At 47.6% G+C, this 6673-nt stretch overlaps 3 protein-coding genes across 4 annotated transcripts in view; 2 read left to right on the forward strand and 1 right to left on the reverse strand.

The window, feature by feature from the left end:
- LOC116693433 (uncharacterized protein KIAA0513-like) overlaps positions 1–6673 on the reverse strand; it is a 453101-nt gene that overhangs the window by 205180 nt on the left and 241248 nt on the right. The gene's annotated exons all lie outside the window — the stretch shown is intronic.
- The window catches only part of LOC116693434 (uncharacterized protein KIAA0513-like), a 453088-nt gene that overhangs the window by 176997 nt on the left and 269418 nt on the right, over positions 1–6673 (forward strand). The gene's annotated exons all lie outside the window — the stretch shown is intronic.
- Positions 1–6673, forward strand: part of LOC116693372 (zinc finger protein ZFPM1-like) — a 143751-nt gene that overhangs the window by 133362 nt on the left and 3716 nt on the right. For both annotated transcript variants that reach the window (XR_004332911.1, XR_004332912.1), the window contains one exon: positions 2000–2009. The gene's annotated coding sequence lies outside the window, so the exon portion shown is untranslated. The remainder of the gene's footprint in view (positions 1–1999; positions 2010–6673) is intronic.

Genomic DNA, 6673 nt, shown 5'->3' on the forward strand with positions numbered 1-6673 from the left:
AACTGCAAAAGCCGGACCCCCCCCCCCCCCCACCGTTTATCCTGGACCTTAGACTTCTAAAACCACTGATTTGAAGACCGCAATGACAGTGTGTTCCCCAAAGTTAAGATTTCAGACAAATACTCTGGGTGACACATTCTCTCTCTCTCTCGCTCTCTCTCTCTCTCACACACACCACACACACACACACACGTTAATGTCCAGCATCAGAATGCAAGTTATGAAACCATCTTTGTTCTAATTATTGCACAGCGGCCAATTATGTTTGTCAGTCCCAGTCAGCAACAATGAAAACACACACTGCTCAACTGAACCTGAAGGCAGGTGGCTAGCAGCATCAGTTCAATCACACTAAGCCCAAAATAGTTTCTGACTTACCAATCGGTAGATTTGTAATAAAATCCTCCGACGCTTTCTCGTGAAGGCTCGATCTCAGCGTTGTAAAACTCGTCTTTACAGCGCTTTAGTTTGCATCGTCTCTGACTCGCGAGGGCTGGAAGACGTGCTGGCCCGGTCCGGTTCCGACTGGATGTTTTGATCCGTTTCAGGGTAAAATGTGCGAAGCTGTAGTTGCCGGTATTAATGACGGACGTTTTTTCCTGCTTGGTTAAAGCTGCGGGCAGTTGCTCGATCCAGGACCCCGTAGAGGTCCACCGCTCACTGTTACACGGCCACATAGCCACAGCTTTTCTTCCATACCAGTCAGTTTGAAACGATGCGACGAGTATTTGTCCCTTTTGCTGCAGTAGTCCATTTAAGCTGCGTAGACCTCCATCTTGCTATTAGTTCTTTTTTGAATTAAATCGAGTTTAGAAAGTTCCTCACTGCTGTGATATCAGCGGACACTGCTGTATATCAGCGGACACCGCTGTTATATCGGGGGACACCGCTGTGTATCGGGACACCGCTGTGATTCGGGAACGGCTGTGATATCGGGGGACACCGCTGTGTTATCGGGGGACATTGACTGCTCACGGACTGTCATTCATCTTTTGACCAATAGTGATTTGGCATGTCAAATCACACACCCTGGCCTTTGCACAAAACCAGGATAAGGGATTAAACCACATATTCAAGTTTTCCTGGATGAATTTAGCTTTGACTCGGTTGCACGAAACCAGATTGAATTAAACCCAGCCCAGTAGCCATGGAGGTTTATTCTTTGCGGCTAGCCTGTCCAGAGCAGGCCACCACCGGGTCCAGCCAGGCCACGCCAGGCCAACAGCCTGGAGTCTCACGTGTTCAATCAGCTGCCGTCTGATCCCAAATAAACGTGTTTTAACAGTTATTCCGTTGTCTTCTGCATGTGTTTCTGTTATTTTTTTAAAAGCATTAGCCACTTGTCACTATTGTTGTCGCGAGTTTCGATTTAAACCCTCCTACAGCTGTTTAGATGTTAGAAATGGCTGCACTGGCACCCTGATGCGTACTGGGACTTTTCCCGTGGGAGGTAGTTGTGTAGCCGCTGCCCGGTGACCGCTGCAGGTGACCGGTGGCCGCTGCCTGTTGACCGCTGCAAGGTGCCGCTGCAAGGTGACCGGTGGCCGCTCCTGGTGACCGCTGCAGGTGACCGCTGCAAGGTGACCGTGTGGCCGCTGGCCTGTGGACCCTGCAAGGTGACCGCTGCAAGGTGACCGCTGCAAGGTGACTGGTGGCCGCTGCCTGTTGACCGCCCTGTTGACCGCTGCAAGGTGACCGCTGCAAGGTGACTGGTGGCCGCTGCCTGGTGACCGCTGCAAGTGCCGGTTAGCCCTGCCGGTAGCCGCCCCCGGTAGCCGCTGCCTGCCGGCAGACCTGCGAGTCGCGTCAGTGTCACTCTCTCTGTAAAAGTAAGATGAGCAGCGCAGTTGTCCGTGGTCTCAGCTTCAGGTTCATAAGGACGCCTCCGGAAATTAGGTTGACGATATTAATGTAGTGATATTCCAATGATAATATGGCAGACTGGTCAGAACCAATACATTCATGATTTACTTTTCTTGTTGCTTGTCCTTCTCTAAAGGACAGTTAGTGTTACTTCTTATATGCAGGCCTAATGTTTTTTATTATAGCTTACGGTTTCATAACCTTCCCATTAGTCTTACCTGGACCATAACTGGCCTAAAAATCGTAGGCTACGTATGTAGTGGAGTTATCATTCATCACACCGGAACACCACAATGCATCTTAATCTTTTTATTTTGGTGCGGTCACTTGTCAGATGAATAAAAAACATGATATTGTTTTACATATCTCACAGCGTGTATTGAAGTCACTTACTTCTTTTTTCTAGTTGTTGTCCCTTTCTGATTGTTCTGTATGAACATTAATTGTACAAAGAATTAGATATAGCTTATAGAATGGTGTGCATATCGTTGCAACATGTTCTCACGTTGTGAATAAGGGTTTTGACATTAAGCCTATAGTCCGTAGTACATTTCCCGAGAAACATTATTCCCTCTGCTCACTTTTAAGGCAAAGGCTAAATATATACATTGTATTTATACTGTGCTTTACGTATAGGCTAGTCAAAGACACTTTACAGTAAACCAGCACATTTATCACATAAAAACAGAACACTGAAACTAGCATATTTAAAGCATTAAACACAGTGTAGCCTACAGCTCTGTAAAAATGTGGAGTGACTAGAGGCTATGTAGATTTTTTACATCCATACCATTTCAGTCGGGTCCGCTATGTTGGGCTTTTTCTCTCCGTTTATAAGACCGTATTTCCCTATCTGCATATTAATCTTCACCTCCTCGGTTACTTTCCATTAGAAGCTCACTGCTCATTGGGTAAACAATGGCGCATGCGTCTTCTCTATCTCTGCATCAGTAAATCTGTGATCAAACCGGGTCTATTTAGAAAGCCGTTGAACGTGCACTTATCCCCAGTTTAACTCCACCTGGCTGGACATAAGTCCACCTGTTCATCCTGGTTATCTACACCTGGCTGGACATAGCTTCACCTGTTCATCCTAATTATCTCCACCTGGCTGGACATAGCTCCTCATTTCAAAATGACACAGATATAGTATGAGATATATAAACATGGCTGGGAAATATTTAGTTCACTAACATGAAACGAATAAAAAACTTGTTACCAGATGGCTGTTGTTTGGGTTCATTAATTTAATATCTGATGTTTGCCTGATCAGCATGTTCTTCTATTTAAAACATTGTGGATTCGAAGCTGGGGCGCTGCAGGACTCAGCCTACGTGGGGCGCACGCTCTTACTGGGGGGGCTAGAGTTTTGATGATTCTAATGATTGCTATTTTTGACCAAAACACACAGCATTGATCCATATTTGGAGTTCACAAAGAGGAAGTGAAGGCAGCAGTGAAGATACAGCCTCACTCTGGCCTTTAACGTCAATTAGAACAAGCATTACTCTAGAATAATTAGAAATATTAGAGTGCAAATCTGACTAATTAGTACACTCATATTTGTATTGCAGAATATTAGTTTGGTTGTATGAATCTTCAATGTATATTATGAATAAACAAATGTCAATGTTGTTGTTTATCTGTTTTACTGTTTTTTAAGTTCAGTAAATGCAGCATCTTTCCAGACGTTTTGACAAAAATAATTGGATTATTTTTTTTTTTATAAGTAGCAGCCCAACTCGTAAATTTTATTTACCCAAGAGGCTGCTTTTCTTTGGGCCAGCTGCAGTCTACTTGCTGGTTAGATTAAACGGTCAGTCTACAGTATGCTTAGCTAATATTCCGGGATTCAGTTTCATATTAAAACCCTAGACTACCTTCTATTTCTATCGTGAAGTTTTAAGAAGCTTTGCTGATTTGTAGAGTTTTTAATAAAAATTGTTAATGAAAAAACAGAATAGCTTTGCTAACACACTCATTTCACAGTCATGCCAAAAGAATGAGATCCAGGATACAGCGGCCAACAGGGGTTTCCTCAGGAGGGGGGCCGGCGTCTCCCTTAGGTTAGGTGAGAAGCTCAGTCATCCGAGAGGATTTCGGAGTAAGCCACTGCTCCTTCGCGTTGAAGGCGATTGAGGGGTTTGGGTATCTAGTAGGATGCCTCCTGGGCGCCTCCCTGGGAAGTTTCCAGGCACGTCCAGCTGGTAGGAGCCTCGGGAAGATCCAGACTAGTGGGACTCCAGCCGGGAGAGGCCTTAGGGAAGACCCAGCTAGGTGGCGAGATTATATCTCCCACCTGGCCTGGGAACACCTCGGGATCCCCAGTCGGAGCTCGGGAAAGTGAGGTTTGGGGTCCCCTAATGGAGCGCTGCCCCCGCAACCCGATACCAGAAAGAGGATGAAGAGGATGGATGGAAGCACACATTTGGTACTTATCTTCAATTTATTTACAAAGACAAACCACACAGGACTTTCACCTCGGAGACCGGGGATCGTCTCCTCGTTGTTGCGTTTCATTTCCCTGTTGTTCTTGTCCTAACAACCGCCCCATTGTGTTTGCATGTCCCCCAGAGACCACGGCTCGTGTCCGGCCGTGTGACGTTTGTGATGGGGTGATGAGGTGAGGACCCAATGCGGAGAGAAGAGGGAGGCAGGAGCAGGCAAACAAGGCTTTATTGCAGTCTTTACAAAAAACAATCCACAAGAGACACCAAGGTCGAGGGAAAATCCAACCGAAATCCACAAACAGGACAGGCAGAGGAGCAGGGGAAATGCAAAAAACAGGAGACTACACGGGGAAAAACTCACGGGAAGAGCAGGAGGCATCCAACGCAGACATGTGGCACAGCCAGACTGAAAATACAACAATGATCCACCAAGAAGCAGAGAACACTGGGGTTAATACAAGAGGTAATTAGGTAATGAGGACACAGGTGGAGACATCAGGTGAATCACATTAGGCAGGGCAGGGCAATCAGACACAACAAAGTAAAGCTAGACTAGATAAGACAAGACAGCGCCGACTTCACATAAAACAGGGAAGTGAAACACACAGACGCTTACCGGGGACGGAACAGGACACAGCACACAGGACCTGCTGAAAACACTGAGACATTCACAGGGAGCAGAAACGGAAAACAACCCAACCAAACCCCAAAACCACAACAGTACCCCCCCCCAAAGACAGATCCAGATGTCAAATAAAAACCCAAAACGGACACAAAACAACCCAAAGGGCGAACCACAGACTAGAGAGGGGGACCGAGGGCCAGGGGACCTAGGACACAGGGAAGCGGGGGCAAAAGGCACTAGGGACAGAAGAACATGAGCAAGGCCCAGGGAACGGAGGCACATGGGACAAAAGAGGAGAGGCAAGGAGGCCAGAAATAAACAAGAGAGGGGCGAGAGACTGGGACCAAGGAGCAGGGACACAGGCACAAAGGAGCCAGAGCATGAACAAGGGAGCACAGAAAGAAGAAATGCAGGGAACAAAGGTACAAACCGGGAACCAAGAACCAATGAGCACTAAGACAGGACCAAGGAGTAGGGAATTCAAGTACGGGGACACGACCGAAGGAACCAGAAAGAACAGGCAGGGAACCACACGGAAGCGAGAGAGTCGGGAGGAGAGAGCAAGAGAGTGACTGGAAGAGGGACTGGAGAGGGGACTGTGAAGAGGAACACTGGAACTGAGGAGCAAGAGAGGGACTGGATGCGGAGAGGGCGAAGGATGGAGCGGAGAGGGAGCGGAAGAGGGAGCGAGAGAGGATGATAGGAGGGAACCAAACTGGGAGAACACAGTGTAAAAAGGGAGGCATAGACGAAGGGGCGAGGAGACGAAGGAGCGAGGAGCAAAGAAATCGAGGAACCAAGAAACACTGGGGCAGACAATGACAACGGGACATACGAAAGGGCACGGAGACAGGCAGGAAATTAAAACGGAGAAAAGAAGGGAGACAAAAGGCAAGAGGGGAAGAGATGACAAGAAACAGAAAACGAGGCAAACGCCAAGAAAAAGACTAGACGAAGAGGGACAGAGGACACGGACAGAATGCAAGAGGAAGTAAGGGTTGAAAAAGGATGGCTGAGTCTAGGAGAAGGCTCGAGTGAAACAATGAAAGAGAGAAAGCTTCAAGGAAAGGCACAGACAGAGGGCCACAGGAAGAAGTCCAGAAAAAAGTCGGAGACAGGTGTCAAGCGAGGGACCAGGGAGAAAAGACCGAAGAGTGGACAAAGGCAGGGACACGGGAGAGAGCGAGCGGGGGCACAGAGAGATAGACAATGATAGCAAGACAGACATAGCGGTAGACCACAAGAACCCACATAGAAGGAGAGAGAGCACAGAGAGAGATAGACGCAAAACGAATGAGAGAGAGACACAGACAAGACAGACAGACAGTCAGATACACACCGGAATGGAAAAAGACGAGGGAAAAAGACACTAGGACGGAGAGAAAACCGATAGGGAGAAACAGATGTGACCAACCAACAGAAAGACGAGAAGAGAGAGCAGCACAGAGAACAATACAGACAGACACAAAGCAAGAGCAGAGCGATGGAGACAAGAGGAACGGAGGAGCGAGACCAGAGACCAAAGGTAGCAGAGCAGCGAGTACAGGGCGAAAAACATCAGCAGACGACACGAGAGAGGGCGAAAAACTCGACGAGATGGCTGGAAAAGAGAAGAACAGGGAGAGCCACCCATACAAACAGCAGAAAAAAGGGACAAAACCCAGAGAGCAGACAGACACAAGGAAAGAGGGCGCCCACAAAAGCAGAAAAAACAAGCGAAAGGGACGAGCCACGA

Source organism: Etheostoma spectabile, chromosome 8 (genome assembly GCF_008692095.1).
Source record: "Etheostoma spectabile isolate EspeVRDwgs_2016 chromosome 8, UIUC_Espe_1.0, whole genome shotgun sequence".
Classification (NCBI taxonomy): Eukaryota; Metazoa; Chordata; class Actinopteri; order Perciformes; family Percidae; genus Etheostoma; species Etheostoma spectabile.